Consider the following 21,104-nt stretch of genomic DNA (forward strand, 5'->3'; position numbering starts at 1 on the left):
CGGAGATGGTGCACATTTTGTGTATGTGTTTGTGTGTGCCTTCCCCCTTTGCACCCCAAAGTAATCCCCACAGAAACGTTGTGTTTATATAAGCCTCCCCCCCCAGGCTGGCAAAATAGACTAACCTACAAGAGTTGCAGAATCTCGGAACTGCCCCCTGGCCCCCCTCCCCCCGAACATGGACACAAGAACATCCCCACGCCCCCCCCCCCTGCAGGCCCGACGATACCTTTCAAAAATGGTAGTCGGTGAAGCGGGCGTTCGTTCCGGCATGGAAGTATTGGCGCCGGGCCCTCGAGGTGGAGCAATGGGAGCGGTCATCTCGGTCAGATAGTAAGGGCGAAGGTGTGCCTGTTGCCAGTTCAGAAAATGGCATCGACGGGCCCTCGCCCTTACTATGTCACATGGGCTACTGCCGCTATTGGCGTTCCCAAGTGTCCTAGTAAGGGAAAGAGCCGTCGGCGCCATTTTGATTGCTGGCAGCCGACAGCCATAGTGTATGCGATGTGTCCCGGAGCGGTGTTGCCCCCCCCCCCCCCCCCACCGGCTGGAGCAGCCCGAATTATTCTGCAGTTTTCCGTGCGTTCGGAGGTTGAGGGCAGTAAGTAGAAAAGTCATGTGCGTGAGGGGTGTGAGGAGGGTGTTTGTGTGTGAGTTCGTAGGGTGTGGAATTGACAACATGTGGCATGTGAGTGGCCTCCCGGTGTAGCATGCTGGTATTTAGTGGGTTTTTGTGTGTTTTTTGAGGGTGTGTGAAATAAGTACAATTGGCATGTGTGCAGGGGGGTGTGAGGAGGGTTGATTTGTGTCTGCTCGGAGGATGTGTGAATCACAAACATTGGTCACGTGTGTGTGGGGTGTGAGCATTTGTGCAAGGTGTAAGTGCTTCCGCTTACGTCCACCAGATGTCGCTGTTTTGTGGAATCAAATTTTAAAACTTTTTTACCAGCCCCCGGTGTGACATATATGTAATGTAAGTGTAGAAGATCCTTGCCGTATGTGAGGTGAAACTTGTGTCCAAATTTGAACGCAATCGGTTAAGTGGTTGCTGAGATTAGCGATTTGGTACAAACTATTTAACATTTTTATTTATATAGATTTTTTGACAAACTGAGGAAGTCTGGAGCTCCGCGTGCAATCGCGCGCGCGGATAAAACAGACTGAGGAGAGCTGATCTGAGCATGGGAAACCACGCGTAGTCTCAGCGCAAAGCTCTGACATCGCTTTGGAAGCTCCACCTCCCGGGCCTGATTGACAGTTCCCATGACAGCATGGCTAATTCAGCCCTGCTAGTGATGGGAAAAATACACTTCTTGGTTCACAACCCTAATGCAACCTGGGAAATATGAGCCAAGTGGTTGCCTAATTTTGGCTATCTTTATTTAAAAATGGAATCCAAAGTAACCAGCTGAGACACTGGAAAAAATCAGGATAAGGAACCAGGGAGCCCTGCTGGAATAGAACACTGCACACTAAAATAGCCAATGACTTAAAGGCAAAACTAAATTGATACGTTTCTGAATTTACTTGTCTGTTTGGGCAGCATCCTCCTTTCCATTAACCTGCTCATTTGCTTTGGCCTGATGAAAGATGCATAGCTCTCAAAAGCTGGTCAGAAATACATTGTTAGTCCAACAAGGTACCACCTACAACTTTTTTTGACCTTTATTTCTATAGTTTGGTAGTCACATGTTACATTAACCTCTGTTTCTGTGCATACAAGTGAAAAAATTAAAACAAAAAAACTATTCAAAAGGTGATACCTTTTTATTGGACTAACTTAATGCATTTCTTTAGCTGTTACCTTAAAAATCCAAAATATATATATATACATTTGCTAACCTTTATTGCTGTGTAATTTAAGGACATAGTGAGCCATATGTATGCAACATATTTTCTGGTGGTCACATTTATCTTGTCTTATCTTACTTTAGGGATTTTGTATGTGACTAGTTCTTCTGAAAAGGGAATAACGAAATAAAAAAAATGAAGTTAAATAATAGAAATTCATTGGCAAATGCCTATGATATATGTTAAATACTCTGGATTCATTTCTGCCTTGTGGAGTATATACTGTGCACACACAATTACTCTTGTTAAACCAGCAAAGTCCACAGAAATTTGTCATGAAGAGTACTTCAGTAACATTCCCTCAACAATATGACCCCTCCAGAACATAAAATATAGACTTCATCAATTCAAATCACTTCAGAGATATTTTAAATATGCACCATCATGAATATACTGTCCCCTACCCTTCTTTCTCTCCTATCCAATATCTCCCTAACCCATCCAGTATTCCTGTAAGCATGACCTACCATATGGCAATGAAGCCATCTCCTCACACACAGGCCGATTCAATAAAATGTGCAGGAGAACTGGCGCTCCGGGTTGACTGTGCGCCCAGGCACCTCTCCTGGGCGCGCGATTCTCTATTCAAATTAGGCCACTCGTTAATAAGGAGGCGGTGGCTGTCAGCAGGTCTGATAACAGAAGCTTAATTTTACTGGCATCGGTTTTCGAACCCGCCATGGATTCGGAAAACGGACGCCAGCAAAATTGAGCATTCATTTTCAAACCCACTGACCGGCAGGCAGATTTTTTTGGGGGGGATTTTTTTTTTTATTTTTGGTGCCTCCGATTTAATATCGCTATGATATTAAGTCGGAGGGTGTACAGAAATGCAATTTTTTTCTGCTTTTCTATACACTTTTCCTGGTGCTTTCTAATGTTAATGCCTACCCTTGGGCAGGCGTTACTTTCAGTATTCCGGGGTAATAACTAATAGGCTCATCAACATGCATTTGCATGTGATGAGCGCTATTAGTTTCGGGGGGGGGGGGGGGGGGGGGGGGTTTGGCCTTAAAGTATAAGGGGTAATAATAGCGCCTCTAAAACGCATGGCCAAACGGAGGCTAAATGGTGCGCTCAGCCAAGCGCACCGTTCTGTAGCAGCCTGACAGTCAGGAGCAGCCAGGATAGGAAGAAAGTAACCAGCTGGAGGTACAGAGGAGTTTGTGATATCATGGAAGTTATGGAAATGAGAAACTGGCACCATTGGGAGTTGTAGTTCCAAGTTAAACTGGAAGTCATGGTTATAAGGAAGACAAGAAGTGGGGAGCTGAAGGGAGAGGTAGCTCCCAGGTGTTTGACCCACAAAACCAGACTGGAAGAATATATTAACAGCAGAAGAAGCTGATTGGGAAAGTCAGATGAGAATAATTAAGGTGATACTTAGACATAACAGGATTAATGTTGCGAATCTAGTGATTTTGATGCCAGATTTGGTGACTTTTTCAACCCAATGGAGATTTTATAAATGTGAATGCGACAAGGAGCTAGTTTACTATTTTTGATAAATTTAGTTACAGATCTAGCGACTTTGTCACATTTCTAAAATCTCCATAGGATTCTCTACTGATAGAGCAGACTTGAAGAAGGAAAGTATATATTTTTTTAATCACTGCCCTGTCCCTTTCTGTTGACTTTCAATTCTACGGACCAATCCCATGAGGGCAGGACCCTAGGGTCATCAGACTGCAGAATACAGCCAATGGGAAAACACCAGGGGCAGAGAACAGATTCAGGTTCAGATAACTTTATTGGCATGGCAATTTTACATGTGTTGTCAAAGTAATATACCGAATGATTAAAATAAAAGATTAAGAAAAAAAGACCCCACAAAATGATACTAAGTCAAATACAGGTACATGACGCATGTTTGATGGTGGTCCATATTGTCCCTGGAAGGCAAACTCTAGTAACAGGAAGGCAGGTGGGGAATGTCTCTGCTATGGAAGGCTTCTGTGTGAGCAGGCTAGGCTGAGCTTGTAAAGCCAGTGAGTGTTCTGGAGGGGGAAGGAATAGCAGCAAATAAAAGAACTTTACATGATACCCCAGTGCTACTGGATAGTCAGCCTTGAGGGAGGAGGGGGCATTTGCTGAGCAATCAGCAGCAGTTCATTTAGCAAGGCAGTATGTGTTTATTGCAGAGAGAGCAAGAGTGTGTGTGTCTGAGTATATGCATCTCAGAGTGCGTGTCAGAGAAATAGTGTTCAGTGTGACACACATACACGCACTCTCTTCTAAGAATTCAAAAGTTCACAGCTATACATAGCTTCATGGTTCTAGCCACTTTTTAACTAATGTGAAGAACTTTTGCAGTGGATTTTGTGAATTTCTTCAGGTGAAAGTTAGCAACACTAATCAGAATATCTCTTAGAGGGAGAGGGAAATGTCAAGTGCAGGGCCTGCCAGAGAGAAGAGCCAGCAGGAAAAGGACTGTGATTGACCATTCCAGGTGGCGAGTATCTCTGATAGGAAACTAGAGAGCTTGCAGGGGGTTGGGGAGCTCAGTCATATGACAGGATACAGCTCAGTAGGGAGTTTTAGGGGTTGTCACAAGGTTTATGCGAGCTTGTATGTTAATGGCTGATATATATGCCTGTAATACCTGGAACTTTATGGAAATAAAACCATGTTGTTAGCTGTGAATTGACAGATCTGAGATGGAATAAAAATGTTGCATGTAAGTTTGTCTGGCTGTGCAGCTGTTTTGTAACTATACATCAGTGGTCCAGAACAGGATATAGGCAGTGACTTGTCACATATACACTGTCTCAGAACTACAACTATTTAAAAGTCAGATATGGGTTCTGAGGCAAGAGGGGAGCAAGGATCACATTGACCTTATCAACAATTCTTTAGAATGGCTATAGATTTTCAAGCATAATTTTAGTAAGCGCTTATGCTTGCATCATAGAATAACATTTCTTTTTATAACATACTTTACTGCAAATACTAAAAGTATGGGATAAAGAAAGCATAAAGCAAGTTTGCTTACCATAAACAGGGGTCTCCATAGACAGCAGGATGAATTAGCCATGACAAGTGGGCGATGTCATCTAATGGTGCTGAACGAACCCTTCTCTCCTAGCTCATAGAGCTTTTGCTCTGCTAGGCTTGCACGGAAGTTCCCGTATGGGTGCTGCCTCGTGAGCCCCTCAATTGATTGTAGAGCTTAGCTTTAGCAGGCATTATATGAATAGTTAATTCATCCTGTTGTCTACTGAGAATCCTGTTTATGGTAAGTAAATTTGCTTTCTCTGTCGACAAGCACGGCTGAATTAGTCATGATGTGTGGTGAGTCCCACAAGCTGAAGGCTACAGAAAAGCACTTACTGAAAAAGCAACTCAGAGAGTGGACTTCTGGGTGAACAGGCTCACAAAACTGCTTGCCCAAAGTTATTGTTGCTTCTTGAGAGATTGTCTAGACAGTAATGGGATGTAAAGGTGTGAACTAACAACCAGGCTGCAGCTTTGCAAATGTCTTCAGTGGGCATGGCTTTTAGGTGAGCCACTGAGGTAGCCACAGCTCTCCTTTGAGCCTTGACAGAGTCTGTGATCTGGAGGTCAGCCAGAGCATAGCAATGCATGATACAATCTGCTAGCCAGTAGCACAATGTGCATTTAAGTAACCACTATTCCCAATCTATTAGGATCATAAGGGACGAAAAGTTGGGAAGCCTAGTGATGTGGTTTAGTTCTCCAGATAATAAGCCAAGGCTCTTTTGCAATCCATTGAGTGTAGGGCCTTCGCCCATTAATGTTTGCCACATTTTTTTCCAAGATCTCATTCACACTATGGCTTGATTAAGATGAAAAGCTGAAACTACTTTTGGCAGAAACTTGGGGTGAGTGTAAAGCACAACTCTGTTAAGGTAAAACCGCATGTATGGTGCATAATGAACCAATGCCTGAAGCTCACTGACTCTTCTAGCCGACATAATCGTGATGGGGAACACTACTTTCCAAGTCAGGAATTTTTAAGGATGCTGACTCTAATGGTTCATAAATCGGCTTCATGAATTGTATCAATACAACACTGAGATCCCATGGCATCAGTGGTTTGATAACTGGGAGTCTCATAAGCTTTGCATGAATTTTGACACTAAAGAATGTAAGGATATCAGTTTGCTATCCACTTGAATGTGGTAAACCACAATGGCACAGAGATACACTCTGACCGATGATGTACTGAGACCTGAGGAGTAGTAGGAGAATAAGTACCAAAGCAACTCCTTTGGCTAGCAGGCAACAAGTCCAGGGAGCTTGCTCGACACTAAAATGAAAATCTTTTCCATTTAAAACTATAAGCTCTTCTGGTTCAAGGCTTCCTGGCAGCGATTACAATATCCTCAACTTCCTTGGATAATAGCTGTGATGAGATTAGCGCACCCTCAATATCCATGCCATCAAGGCCAAATGACACAGATGATCATCATCTTTAGTTAGCAAAGTCAAATCAAATCCCAGAGGGCGTTCCCTCTGTTCTTTTTAACAGGAACAATTTCCATTTTTGCTGTGTTTCTTTGACAACATCTGGGAATAATAAAATCCAGTGACTATGAAAGATTTATCTCTAAAACAAAAAAATAACCTCAGTGCCCATTGCTTCTTGGGCAAATATAACAAAGAGTGATGCTCTAAAAATGCCTATAAGATCAAAATTGTCAAAAGAAATTACAGCCTTACCCACATCTGAAGCAGAAGCAGCAGCCTTACATTCAGGTAAATAATATACTTGGGAAATAGAGGGACTAGCTTCTTTAGAAACTTTCAAATAAATCCAGGTAAAACTTTCTTTATATTTCCATTGGGGGGGGGGGATTTGAACCTTTTAAAATAGTTCCCCATATTTTCTAATTTTTGATGAAGCTCATTATCCTTAATCAAGGAAACATTACATTCATGCAAGGATGAACACATCTTTAACATCATTAATTTTTTCACCCTGCTCCTTAATAAGTTGTGAATATTCATCAATTCTAGAAGATAATCCCCCTAAAGACTCTAAAACAGAGTCAATTCTGGAAAAAACAGATTTTTCCAAGTTGGAAATGGCTGACATTAATACTTCAATTTTTATAACAGCAGGTTTCTCTAGTGGTTCAGAACTGATTGCTCCTAACCCCCTGCGAGATGACAAAAAATCCCCACCTGATGGAAACTGCCCATCTTGCATGGAAGGAGGAATGGATACATTAATCAATTCAATTCCAATCTCAGTTCCAATCTTCATCACAGAATCTACATGCAAGGGCATTGGGCCTTCAGGGCTGAGAGAGACATCTGTGGCACTATGAACGGAACCACAAACTCCAATTTCCTGCATTTCTGTAGAACCCTGGTGATATAAAAAAGCCTCTAGCATAGACTGGGAAGGTGAGAGCAGCAGTGTTGACTCGGATGAGAAAATGCATAAAATACCATTTCTTTTCTTACCCATAATATACTGGAGACTTCAGAAATATAGCAAGAGGATTCAAAATCACCAAATCAGACCCAGGGGTACACCACTTTGGTATATGGCTTAAGTGCTCCACTGTCAGCTGGATTTTATCCGATGAGTTGACACAGGAGGGCTACACCAAACCATGGAAAGGAGTCTCAACTTGGACCCAATTTTGGGGGCCTTCCAATATTCTCCATGAAGAATACAACTGTTAGCTGGATTTTATACTCCCAGTCGCCCTCTGACAATATGGGAAGGCTTCAGAAAACCATAGGCTGGAGCATAAGCTTAGAACAGACATCAGGGGCCTTCCAGCACTCTCCCCATAGTGTGCCGCTGTCAACTGAATTTTATGCTCCCAGTCACCATCCAATGATACGGGAGAGCTACTGCAAACCATGGAACGAAGCCTCAGCCTGGAAACGAAGTCAAGGGCCTTCCAGCACTTTCCCCAGATCAGTGAACAGTTTAACGTACAAGCTAATTTTCTATTAACTCCTGATGCAGTAAGCTAATGGTATGCTAATGCATCGGGAGTTAAAAAATGTACACAAAACATACTTTGTGCACAAAAAGCATGTTTTCCATGCATAAAATATGAATTATGCACACAAAAAATGCTTTCTGCACTGAAAACATTTTTGTTTGCATAACATTTTATTTGCAGAAAACGTTTTATATGTACAAGTCATGTTTTCATGCATAAAATATGACCTTTGTGCAAAAAATGCTTTCTGTACAGAAAGCATTTTTTGTGTGCATAAACCATATATGCTGAAAACATTTGTATACATATGTTTTAAGGTTTTCTACACATAAAATATGAGTTATACACATAAATTACACTGGTCTACATCAATTTTGCTGACTACAAGATAACAAGTGATCTTTATGTATTTTAGTGTGCTGAATCAAAAAATAACATCCGTTTCCTCCAGTCATGTCCAGTTTTTCCGCAAAACGCTGTCTTCTCATAAACTCTTATAGAAATAACGTAACATTATTATTTAGATATGCTGATATTTTCTGACGTGATTACAGACTTTCTTGGCAACTTCAGGGCCGAAAATTATAACCTTTTAGTTCAAAATTTGTTGATTGCTTTTCAAAGACTGGGAGCAAACATGGGTGTCAAATTGCATTTCCTTGATAGCCACCTGAACTACTTCCCCTCAAATCTTGGAGCTATGAGTGAAGAACAAGGAGAACGCTTCCACCAAGACATCAAGTCCATGAAACATAGCTATCAAGGCAGATGGAACACAAACATGATGGCAGACTACTGCTGGTGTTTACAGCGTGACAACCCTGATCATAACTATTCCAGAGCATCCAAAAGAGAAAATTTCTCCCTAACAATTAAAATGTACACAACTATTGCTCTCTTGCAGGGTCATTTATCAAATTGCTATGAGGTGTTTTCGCATGCATTAAGCCCCCTTAACGCATGCGAAAACACCTTTAACGCCTGCGAAAGCAGCATAACGCATGGTGCGATGCAAATCCAGAAAAAAGGGAGGAGTTTGGGGCGTGATTTGTGACCGAGTGGGCTGGGTTAACAATTTTGTGAAGCCGTATCGCACGGCTTTAACGCATATTTTAACTACATCTTTTTCATTAGCATTAATCCATGCGATAGAGCTTTATCACACTTTGCGATTTTTTTTTATTTTTTTCGCAGATGCCGTTTTTGAGCCAGCTTAGCTGTCAGGGCCCTTCTACAACACGAGGCGGGTGGGGAAGGGGGCGAGAGAGAGAGGCTGAGAGAACATTGCACAAATCTCATCTTTGGGTGAGTTTCCTCACTCCAAAGGTCATCAAATCTTCACAAGAGAGCACTGTTCTGTTCGTACGTCTCATTTTGAATGTCAAAGTGGCCCCTAACCCCTACACTAATACCTAAACCTCACCTCAAGTTACTACCGTGTTTCCCCGAAAATAAGACATCCCCCAAAAATAAGACCTAGTAGAGATTTTGCTGAATTCCTAACTATAAGACCTCCCCCGAAAGTAAGCCATCCCTTGTAAACAGGGGCGGATTGACCTATCGGGGGATCGGGCTTCCCCCGGTGGGCCGGTCAATCCTGTGACGTCAATTTTTTTTTTAATAAAGTTTCCAAAGCATTAGGGGCAGACGCGAGCAGTGGTATCCCGAGGGGAGCCAATGCCCCCGGGCGCAAGGAGGCTCATGCGGCCGCTGAGTCTCCTTGCCCGAAGAAAAAGATTGCGCATTGCCGGAACCGCGAAGGCAGGAAGGAGGAAGAACATCAGCGCGTGCAGAAGAGGAGCCGCCGCGGGCTGCTGCGAATCCCAGGTCGCAGCGGCCCAAGAAGAGGAAGAGGAAGAGGCCCGGTAGCAAGGCTGCCGCAGCCCGAGAAGTTCAGGGCCACTGCAGAGCCCATCCTGCGGCAACCCGTGAAGAGGAGGCCCAGAGGTGAGAGAGAGGCTGAGGGTCTGTAGAGGGTGTGTGCGTGTGTGTATGAGATGAGTTGAGAGATTGTGTGTGGGAGTGAGGATCTGAATGTTTGCAGAGGCAGCATGTGAGAGCCTCTGTGTGTGTGAGAGAGACAGCATGTGACAGTGAGAGCCTATGCTTGAGCAAGACAGCATGTGGGAGTGAGAGAGCCTGTGTGTAAGAGAGTCAGACAGCATGTGCCAGTGAGAGACTGTGTATGAATGATTGTATGAGAGACAGCATGTGACAGTGAGAGCCTGTGTGTGTGTGAGAGAGAGAAATGCATGTGAGAATGAGAACCTGACTGTGTTTGAGGGAAGAAGATGGAGAGAAAAGAAATACGGAAGAAAAAAGGACAATATAAAAGGAATTGGCAAAAAATTAAGAAAGGGAAGGTGGAAAAAAAAAAGCCTGTGACCAACCGATTAGAAAACTAACATCAGCCAGCAAAGGTAAAAAAAAATAAATTACTTTTTAGTGATTGGCACATGTAATCTTTGGGAATGGTGCAAGAATAGCACTTTCTCTATGCGGATCTCACAATGTACGAGATCAGCATGGAGTAAGTGGAAGCCCACGGGGCCTGCACAGAGGAGGCAGCAGAATGGGCTTCAGTGTCAGTAGCAGCAATCGGCGCCTCCCCAATAGCCATGTGGCAGCAGTGACAGTGGCAGCAAGATTACTGACATCTGGGGATGGTGGCAGTACCAGTCGGGGGACCCCTTCCAAGCAGTGTGCAGAGGTTCAAAAGCAGCAGAGTCAGCCCAAGCTGACTACCATGAATGCTGCACACTCTTACCTCTCTCTGACAGCACACTGGTGGGACATGGCTGATGCAGGGGCAGCCAGCAGCTCTATTAGACATCCCCTGAAAATAAGGCCTAGTGCATCTTTGGTAGCAAAAATGAATATAAGACACTGTCTTATTTTCAGGGAAACAGGATAGGTGGGCCTCCTATAGAGATATAAATACCTACCTAGGATGAGGGCATTATGGCTAGTCTCTCTCTCCCTTCCTCCCTCCGGTGCTTTGCATAGGTATTAGCGCAAATTGTGATAAACTGCCTATTACCATAAAACACGCCCCCTTTCCTATCGCATGCGATATTTAGTGCATTTTGATAAATCCAGGCCTTGGTTTGATGATAGACTCGTTTTTTACATGAAACAAAGATATTACGTGCTTCTTATTAACCTTGATATTCGACTTTATAATCTTTAATCAAACATTTCTCATTTATGAAAAAATTTGACGTCCTGCATATTTGGAATCAGCACCTTTCATTTGGGTAAAATCAGCAAAAATAATTAGGTCAGCAGAAAACCTTTTTTTCAAATGTAGACCAGTGTTATGTACTGCTGTGTGTTAAGCTTTTCCTATGCACACATTTTCTGGCTTCTGCGCACAAAATACAGACTAAAAGGTCCCAATGCCAGAACTACAGCGTCCGCTGGTAGACTAACATTAGCCCTGGACTACGAGTTAAGTTTCCAGTGCTAGCACACTTCTCTGCATTTGAGGAGGTTGGGGGAGGGAATAATAGATAATGCCATCATTAGCATGGAATATCCATGTGAGGGCGCCAATTTAAACACACATTGGCATCAGCAGTAATGTTTGTGCACAAAAAACATGCACACAACTGAGGGTTAAACTATGCGCTGTGTCAAGGCACTTCCTTGCATCTCTCTCTTAAATAGTGCTACTTTTACTGCTTTCACTATTTCCTCCAAAGGCTGTTCCGTGTATCCACCACCCACTCAGAGGAGTAATATTTTCCGATACTACTCTTGGTCTAGTCTTTGAAGCCTAATATTAAGACTTCTTGCTTTAGAACATCCTACAAGAGAGGTTAAGTTTCCAACATTTATAGCCATAGTTAATTTAAAGCCTGAGTTTGAAAAGTTGTGATGAATCTAATATTATGTTAGTGTAACTTGTTTTTATATTCTGTGTTTACATATTTGTAAACCACTTTGAGCTCTTTATTATTACCAAGGAAGAGGTTAAAACTTTAAACTAAAATTCCATAACAACCAAGCAAGATTTTTTTTTTTTTTAAATTTTAAGTGCCATCTGTTCACAAAGGCATAACACTTGGGAATCAAGGCCATGGGAGAGTTCATTTATTCAGTATGTTTTGGTGCAACTCATATTCTGAAAAAAACTGGGATTCTGAATTTGTGCATCCACATTCATAGGGAATATTTTATCCACATGCTAAACAGACATGCTATCAAAGGCCCTTAGCCAACTAATCAGGTCCAGTTCCAGCCCAGTAACAGCTTACAGCAAAGACCAGAGATAATATGACAGGACACATATCTTCAGCACTATTCACCATTTACCACTGGAAATGCTAAGAGGATAACCAAGGTGTGCTGTTCCTGAGGAAGAAAGAGTAGCCTACTGGTAAGAGCAATGCACTGAGAGAAAAAAAGGACTCAAATCCAGCTTCTCCTACTTACCGTGGCAGTCTTTGTGACCTTGGGAAAGTAATTTTATCTCCAGTTGCCTCACGTATCCACTTATATTCTATTCTAAGCTCTTTGGGCCAGGGATGCCTCGATAGGCATCACCATTGTATAATAGCGCTGCATACATCTATTTCTGAAGCCAACTGCAAAGAACACTACAAACAACAGCCTTTATAAGCCAAAAGCTTAAAAAGGGAATTCGCTGCATGAATACAGCGAATCTAATCCAGGGAAAGTGGTCCAGGTTTCTGCATCTGGGACAGTGAATGACCTGAGTTGAGCCTGATACAGACATATACTGGTTTACATATCTCAGTTAATTGTGTTGTTCCAGAAAACTAACGTTATGGCAAATGTTTATATCGCTACAGTATATATATCTCAATAAATAGCCTGTTGTCGCCTTCCAAGCCTATACCATATATTTCTCTGCTGTACCTGAACATGGAGATCAACTAGGGATTCATGTGCCCCAAGGAAGTTACAGCAATGCTATTATTTTGCCATTACTTACTTCAGCGTAAACAAAATACAGCCCTTACATAGTTTCAGTAGCAGTGCTTCCGTATTTACTTTCGTTTTCGGCTTCCTGTTAAAAGTAAAACGTGGATAATGGATCATCCTGCTAAGTCTGTCTATTAAATGCTATAAGGTGGTTCCCAGATCAGCTGAATCCGGACTCCTACTTTTCAAGATTTCACTATTCCGAGTTTTGAAGGAAGAAAGGCAAGTCTCTTCCGCTTCTCAGACAGCACCTTAGACTTAGGATGGTTTTCCTGATTTTATTTAAAACAGCAATATAATTCAGTGCCCCCATGCTACCTTCTGCGTAGTATTTAAGCACTGCGAGAAAGAACATGATATTTTGTGATGGATATTACTTTTATGTCATTACTAGTTCTACAAAGCTACACCGCATTTTCAAAAACTTGTGGAGCCTGATGGATGGAGCGCTATATGCTGGTTTCCTCAAAGTATTGTATTTTAATGTTATTTTGGACAATCTATAGGTATAGCTGTAAACAACTGAATAGCATGCTAGTCAGTACCTATTTGCTTTACAACTGCTTACAATTAAATTCATGTAACCACTAAGTCACCCACAGAAATTTGCTATGAGCAGGGGCAGCAAAATACCTTATTGGTTGGGGAGGGGAGCAAGCAAATCAGCCAAGCTCTGCTGCCCCCTCCCAGTTTCTTACAGTTAGTTATATACAATTCTTGTGTAATCATAGAGTATAATTATCCATTCCAAGACCAACCAATATAAGGCTTGACGTTAAACAATCAGACATAGTGATAAAGTAGAAAATGACAAAAACAGTATTACTAATAGAAGTGTCAGTACTAAGCAACTATTCATATTATGTATGGTGAGAGAGATCATTAAGTACCAAGAGATGAAACAGAGACCAAGAAAATGTAGCCTAAAGATACAGAAACAGGCTTAATTGTTTGGGCACTACTTCCCTTATTAAAAAGAACTTCCAAGTTCACCTCAATATGTTGCCTGTATATAGTACACCGGGCAAGCTTAAGAAAGAAACTGGCACAATGCAAGTATATTAAGCAGAGCACTATAGTGGATTTGAGAGAATAAGATCATGCCCAACATACCCAGGCGTAAGAGTGAGGCTCATTCTTATCACTGAATGTGTAAGACAAACACAATATAAATCCTCTACCTCCAGCTCTGTAAATAAATACTGTACTCTGCAACCACAGCAAACCGCCCCTCCCCCTCCGCCATGCACATATGCACACATCCTCCCAACAACGAAGGCAGAGCAGGATATTTCCCTGTACATCTTACCATACAAAAAAAAAAAAAAATCAAGATCTGGTATCATTTAAGTAACAGTAACACGCACACCCTCCACTACCAGACACAAGTGGTTTGAGATTTTATAGGACTGATGTAATAAAATCCGTGCAAAAACCAACGTAAAATTTCAGCACCAATTTTTCTTACCGCATGTGTTAAAAACACACGGCCCCGTATGATGCAGTAAACTTAACAGTATGCAAATCAAACCAGTGCTAAAACCCACAGTAAGTCCATAAAGTGTGCCAAAATTGGAGTTAAAATTGAAATGCAGAAAACTGTGATAAAACTGCCCGTAAAAACCAGTGCTAAGTTTGAAAATGCCTCAATGTTCCCTATTGGTTGATAGAAATGAACTAGGTAAACCTGTGATGTGATTGGTGGTACATAGATGTCCATCAGTTTTCATAGCCAGTTGGAGATTTAGTGTTGGTGGTGTGATGGTTCAATTGCAATTGCTGTCTTTTGTCTAGTTGTTTTCCATCCTTTTGTCTTTTATCTGTGTTCCTAAATGAAATTTTAGAGTGCAATTGATTGTTGGTCTGTGATTGTGTTGTGGGTGTGGACCTTTGACCCGTAGGTCCCCAACATCAGCTGGCGAAACTCTTAGGACGAACCCTCCGGTGCCAGGGCCGGCAGCTTTTAGGCGGGACCACCAATGACAGTCTCTGAACCCTACTTGGCCCATGCTAGGTTGTCAATCACTATCACAGACCAGTAGGGCATACTGCCTCAGGAATCACTTTCAATGGGAACAGCAACACAGCCCACCTTGTGGATCTTAGCTGTCAACTGCTATGCAGGACTATCAATGTGCAACCAACTACTTTTTATATACCGCACATGGGGTCACTTACGTGACCCCATGTGCCAAGGTCTTCTGCCAATGGCAAACTAGAATGGTGGCACTGGTTTCCTAGGTGTTTGGTTACAACTAGATGTCAACTATGATATGGTCTGTAGAATTGCCATAAATTGCCATAAAAAGTTTCACCACTGCACTGTCTTCTTTGGGCTACATGGTGGTACTGGCTCTTTGTTCTGCTTTCCTCAGCTGTGATCATATGCTTGGTAAATATTGACAAGGTTTTTTTCTCTGTATAACTGTGTAATCTCTTACAGGTCACTGTGATGCTGATGGTAATTGCTGCTAATTCTAATTTTTTTTCTCTGCCTTTTTTTCCCTTCAGGTTCTTCATGCCCATTGCCAGAAATGATGCTTTCGCCCCTGTGCTTGCTGGAGCTGATCTTGGTAAATAGTACTTGTATATATCTTGCTGGCCCATCTGTGGTCAACCAGGGTGTGCTGCTCATGCTGCTGACTCTACTTTTTATTGCAGGTACCTGGGTTGCTGTTGCTGCTGATTGAAATTGTGGTTTCACTTTTGCTCTTCCTTCTATCCCAGATGCTTCTCCCACTCGATGCCTTCTTCTGCCACAACTTGCTCCGCCACTAGCATTTAGTTTCCTTTTCTCCAGACATTCCTGTCCACTATTATTCTTGTTGGTTCCACAGTGGGCATTGAACAGCCAATTTCTAGGTTTCTGATCTGCATTTGTTACTTTTGTTTTTCTTTTTTTGCAGATGGATGCATCATCAGTGATCATCAATGCAGTTTGCAGAAATAGTGGTTTTGCTCCTGTTTTCCCTTCTGGTCCAGTTTCTTCTCCCACCTGATCACTTTGCTTCTGCCGATGCTGGTATCTTCTCCTCCTAATGTTGTGAGCATGCCATGGCAGATACATCATTGATTTGCTAAAATGATAGATCATCGATAACGCTTCCTTTGGATGGACCTCTTTGTCCACTTTGCCAGATTGTCAGCATAGGTCTTCACATGTTTCTCTGGTTTATGGACCTGTTCGTTGAATTTATAGACTTTTAATAGCAAACAGTATATGCAATCTTGCATTTTATACAATTATTTTGAAGTCAAGTAAACACTCTTAAAATTGTACTTGTGTTGTGGTTTATTTTTCTGGTTGGAAGTGGATCACAGGCCTTTCCTCTTTTAGCCTGGGATTTACAGGACAGCCTGGGAACCTCTGACATGACGATGCAGATAAGAGTCACAGCCCAGCAGCTTTTGCCCAGAGGTTTCCTATTTCAAGGGTGTCATAAACCCTGCATCGTTGGGCCAAATATTTCTACACTGGTCTTGGAAATCTCTCACCAATGGATGCAAGTCCTGTCATGGGTGTCATAGGCTCTGCATCCTTGGGCCAAAGATTTCTATACCAGTTTTGGAAATCTCTTGCCCAAGTATGACAGGACTGCGATAAAAAGGTGTTACCCTGACAAAGAACAAGACCAGATTGTCACTAAAAAGGTCACTTTATTACAATTGCATTTAAAATCAGAGGATGTGAATGAAGAGTGGGTGGCTCGCGGGAATGACGGCTACTACCTGGAGATAATACCCTTATTCAATAAACATACACACGGTTAATGCGACTCCAACATTGCTCTAAGCTTCAACGGCAAGAGGTAATGTGGAAAAAAGGATTTGCATTCACAAAAAAGCAGGGAGTAGCTTGCTTGTTAAGGCGGTTACTACCCCAAACCAAATAAGCCTGATACTTCACTTTCAATGCATATCCAGCATAGCTCTCTGCTTCAACGGCAGGGGAGAAAGACTGATATTTCACGCATATCCAGCATAGCTCTCTGCTTCAACAGCAGGGGAGAAAGTCTGATACTTCACTTTCAATGCATGTCCATAAGAACATGCCATACTGGGTCAGACCAAGGGTCCATCAAGCCCAGCATCCTGTTTCCAACAGTGGCCAATCCAGGCCATATGAACCTGGCAAGTACCCAAAAACTAAGTCTATTCCATGTTACCGTTGCTAGTAATAGCAGTGGCTATTTTCTAAGTCAACTTAATTAATAGCAGGTAATGGACTTCTCCTCCAAGAACTTATCCAATCCTTTTTTAAACACAGCTATACTAACTGCACTAACCACATCCTCTGGCAACAAATTCCAGAGTTTAATTGTGCGTTGAGTAAAAAAGAACTTTCTCTGATTAGTTTTAAATGTGCCATATGCTAACTTTATGGTCTAGTCTTTCTATTATCCGAAAGAGTAAATAACTGATTCACATCTACTCGTTCTAGACCTCTCATGATTTTAAATACCTCTATCATATCCCCCCTCAGCCGTCTCTTCTCCAAGCTAAAAAGTCCTAACCTCTTTAATCTTTCCTCATAAGGGAGCTGTTCCATTCCCCTTATCATTTTGGTAGCCCTTCTCTGTACCTTCTCCATCACAATTATATCTTTTTTGAGATGCGGTGACCAGAATTGTACACAGTATTCAAGGTGCGGTCTCACCATGGAGCGATACAGAGGCATTATGACATTTTCCGTTTTATTCACCATTCCCTTTCTAATAATTCCCAACATTCTGTTTGCTTTTTTGACTGCTGCAGCACACTGAACCGACGATTTCAATGTGTTATCCACTATGACGCCTAGATCTCTTTCTTGGGTTGTAGCACCTAATATGGAACCTAACATTGTGTAACTATAGCATGGGTTATTTTTCCCTATATGCATCACCTTGCACTTATCCACTTTAAATTTCATCTGCCATTTTGATGCCCAATTTTCCAGTCTTACAAGGTCTGCCTGTAATTTATCACAATCTGCTTGTGATTTAACTACTCTGAATAATTTTGTATCATTTGCAAATTTGATTATCTCACTCGTCGTATTTCTTTATAAATATATTGAAAAGTAAGGGCCCCAATACAGATCCCTGAGGCACTCCACTGCCCACTCCCTTCCACTGAGAAAATTGCCCATTTAATCCTACTCTCTGTTTCCTGTCTTTTAGCCAGTTTGCAATCCACGAAAGGACATCACCACCTATCCCATGACTTTTTACATTTCCTAGAAGCCTCTCATGAGGAACTTTGTCAAACGCCTTCTGAAAATCCAAGTATACTACATCTACTGGTTCACCTTTATCCATATGTTTATTAACTCCTTCAAAAAAGTGAAGGTCCTGTCCAGCATAGCTCTCTGCTTCAATGGCAGGGGGAATGAAGAAACGTGGATCTATATACAGACAACAACCAACAAGGACTGAAATACATAGTCTGAGTAAACAAATACGCATGGGTGTAGCTTGCTTATTGCGGCGGTTACTACCCCTAACTAATTAAGCTAGATATTTCATTTTGATGCAGTTCCAACACTGCTCTCTATATTAATGGTGGGGGTGGAAAGGAAATAGAACCAAAAGGTTACTAAGGGCCAAGAGTAACAGATAAGTATGAGGAAAAAAAAAGTGTGAAAGCTTGCTGGGCCTACTGAATGGGCCATTTGGTCTTCTGCCGTCATTTCTATGTAACATAGTAAAAACATTTTTAAAAACAGGTACATGGCCACAGTGCATATTTAAGAACATAAGAACATAAGAAAATGCCATACTGGGTCAGACCAAGGGTCCATCAAGCCCAGCATCCTGTTTCCAACAGTGGCCAATCCAGGCCATAAGAACCTGGCAAGTACCCAAAAACTAAGTCTATTCCATGTAACCATTGCTAATGGCAGTGGCTATTCTCTAAGTGAACTTAATAGCAGGTAATGGACTTCTCCTCCAAGAACTTATCCAATACTTTTTTAAACACAGCTATACTAACTGCACGAACCACATTCTCTGGCAACAAATTCCAGAGTTTAATTGTGCGTTGAGTAAAAAAGAACTTTCTCCGATTAGTTTTAAATGTGCCCCATGCTAACTTCATGGAGTGCCCCCTAGTCTTTCTACTATCCGAAGAGTAAATAACCGATTCACATCTACCCGTTCTAGACCTCTCATGATTTTAAACACCTCTATCATATCCCCCCTCAGTCGTCTCTTCTCCAAGCTGAAAAGTCCTAACCTCTTTAGTCTTTCCTCATAGGGGAGCTGTTCCATGCCCTTTATCATTTTGGTTGCTCTTCTCTGTACCTTCTCCATCGCAATTATATCTTTTTTGAGATGCGGCGACCAGAATTGTACACAGTATTCAAGGTGCGGTCTCACCATGGAGCGATACAGAGGCATTATGACATTTTCCTTTTTATTCATCATTCCTTTTCTAATAATTCCCAACATTCTGTTTGCTTTTTTGACTGCCGCAGCACACTGCACCGACGATTTCAATGTGTTATCCACTATGACACCTAGATGTCTTTCTTGGGTTGTAGCACCTAATATGGAACCCAACATTGTGTAATTATAGCATGGGTTATTTTTCCCTATATGCATCACCTTGCACTTATCCACATTAAATTTCATCTGCCATTTGGATGCCCAATTTTCCAGTCTCACAAGGTCTTCCTGCAATTTATCACAATCTGCTTGTGATTTAACTACTCTGAACAATTTTGTGTCATCTGCAAATTTGATTATCTCACTCGTCGTATTTCTTTCCAGATCATTTATAAATATATTGAACAGTAAGGGTCCCAATACAAATCCCTGAGGCACTCCACTGTCCACTCCCTTCCACTGAGAAAATTGCCCATTTAATCCTACTCGCTGTTTCCTGTCTTTTAGCCAGTTTGCAATCCACGAAAGGACATCGCCACCTATCCCATGACTTTTTACTTTTCCTAGAAGCCTCTCATGAGGAACTTTGTCAAACGCCTTCTGAAAATCCAAGTATACTATATCTACCGGTTCACCTTTATCCACATGTTTATTAACTCCTTCAAAAAAGTGAAGCAGATTTGTGAGGCAAGACTTGCCCTGGGTAAAGCCATGCTGACTTTGTTCCATTAAACCATGTCTTTCTATATGTTCTGTGATTTTGATGTTTAGAACACTTTCCACTATTTTTCCTGGCACTGAAGTCAGGCTAACCGGTCTGTAGTTTCCTGGATCGCCCCTGGAGCCCTTTTTAAATATTGGGGTTACATTTGCTATCCTCCAGTCTTCAGGTACAATGGATGATTTTAATGATAAGTTACAAATTTTTACTAATAGGTCTGAAATTTCATTTTTTAGTTCCTTCAGTACTCTGGGGTGTATACCATCCGGTCCAGGTGATTTACTACTCTTCAGTTTGTCAATCAGGCCTACCACATCTTCTAGGTTCACCGTGATTTGATTCAGTCCATCTGAATCATTACCCATGAAAACCTTCTCCATTACGGGTACCTCCCCAACATCCTCTTCAGTAAACACTGAAGCAAAGAAATCATTTAATCTTTCCGCGATGGCCTTATCTTCTCTAAGTGCCCCTTTAACCCCTCGATTATCTAACGGTCCAACTGACTCCCTCACAGGCTTTCTGCTTCGGATATATTTAAAAAAGTTTTTACTGTGAGTTTTTGCCTTTACAGCCAACTTCTTTTCAAATTCTCTCTTAGCCTGTCTTATCAATGTCTTACATTTAACTTGCCAATGTTTATGCTTTATCCTATTTTCTTCTGTTGGATCCTTCTTCCAATTTTTGAATGAAGATCTTTTGGCTAAAATAGCTTCTTTCACCTCCCCTTTTAACCATGCCGGTAATCGTTTTGCCTTCTTTCCACCTTTCTTAATGTGTGGAATACATCTGGACTGTGCTTCTTGAATGGTATTTTTTAACAATGACCACGCCTCTTGGACATTTTTTACTTTTGTAGCTGCTCCTTTCAGTTGTTTTCTAACAATTTTTCTCATTTTATCAACGTTTCCCTTTTGAAAGTTTAGCACGAGAGCCTTGGATTTGCACACTGTTCCTTTTCCAGTCATTAAATCAAATTTGATCATATTATGATCACTATTGCCAAGCGGCCCCACCACCGTTACCTCTCTCACCAAGTCCTGTGCTCCACTGAGAATTAGATCTAAAATTGCTCCCTCTCTCGTCGGTTCCTGAACCAATTGCTCCATAAAGCTATCATTTATTCCATCCAGGAACGTTATCTCTCTAGTGTGACCCGATGATACATTTACCCAGTCTATATTGGGGTAATTGAAGTCTGATAGCAAAGAGAGTCAATAATTATCCACTGTGATCCATATTATCAGCAACAAAAGTGGAACAAAATATATTTAAAGATAATGG

General features: G+C 41.7%; 1 protein-coding gene and 1 long non-coding RNA gene across 10 annotated transcripts in view; one reads left to right on the plus strand and one right to left on the minus strand.

The window, feature by feature from the left end:
• RHBDD1 (rhomboid domain containing 1) overlaps positions 1 to 21,104 on the minus strand; it is a 278,394-nt gene that overhangs the window by 253,437 nt on the left and 3,853 nt on the right. For 4 of the 9 annotated variants that reach the window (XM_029615057.1, XM_029615058.1, XM_029615051.1 and 1 more), the window contains exon 1: positions 12,742 to 12,857. The exons of 2 other annotated variants lie outside the window; for them this stretch is intronic. The gene's annotated coding sequence lies outside the window, so the exon portion shown is untranslated. Of the gene's footprint in view, positions 1 to 1,842; positions 1,941 to 12,665; positions 12,858 to 21,104 lie in introns of those variants that run through there. 3 more of the 9 variants (XM_029615055.1, XM_029615053.1, XM_029615054.1) reach the window with 3 other exon arrangements.
• On the plus strand, positions 12,961 to 16,010 carry LOC115098501. The gene is made up of 3 exons (XR_003858534.1): positions 12,961 to 13,201; positions 15,243 to 15,304; positions 15,638 to 16,010. It is a non-coding gene; the product is annotated as an uncharacterized LOC115098501 (long non-coding RNA).

The sequence above is a fragment of the Rhinatrema bivittatum genome, chromosome 9 (assembly GCF_901001135.1).
Source record: "Rhinatrema bivittatum chromosome 9, aRhiBiv1.1, whole genome shotgun sequence".
Lineage (NCBI taxonomy): Eukaryota > Metazoa > Chordata > Amphibia > Gymnophiona > Rhinatrematidae > Rhinatrema > Rhinatrema bivittatum.